Raw genomic sequence first — 213 nt, 5'->3', positions numbered from 1 at the left:
TTTTAGTGGCATGTTGATTAAACTCAATAAACGTTAGATAATGGTTGAAAACAAAAAGATTTCACATTAAATACTAATTGAAATTTGACCTTTGTGCGTAGTTGGCCTACTGATACGTATTTAGGCTCACTATAGGCCTAAATTGGCGCTTTGGTAAATTACATGTACTTTTTTAAGGAATTCAATCTTTTAACGCAATTTCTTTCATATACG

Source organism: Leiobunum rupestre, chromosome 4, assembly GCF_980474605.1.
Source record: "Leiobunum rupestre chromosome 4, qqLeiRupe1.1.hap1, whole genome shotgun sequence".
Classification (NCBI taxonomy): domain Eukaryota; kingdom Metazoa; phylum Arthropoda; class Arachnida; order Opiliones; family Sclerosomatidae; genus Leiobunum; species Leiobunum rupestre.
This window is presented reverse-complemented; position numbering follows the sequence as displayed.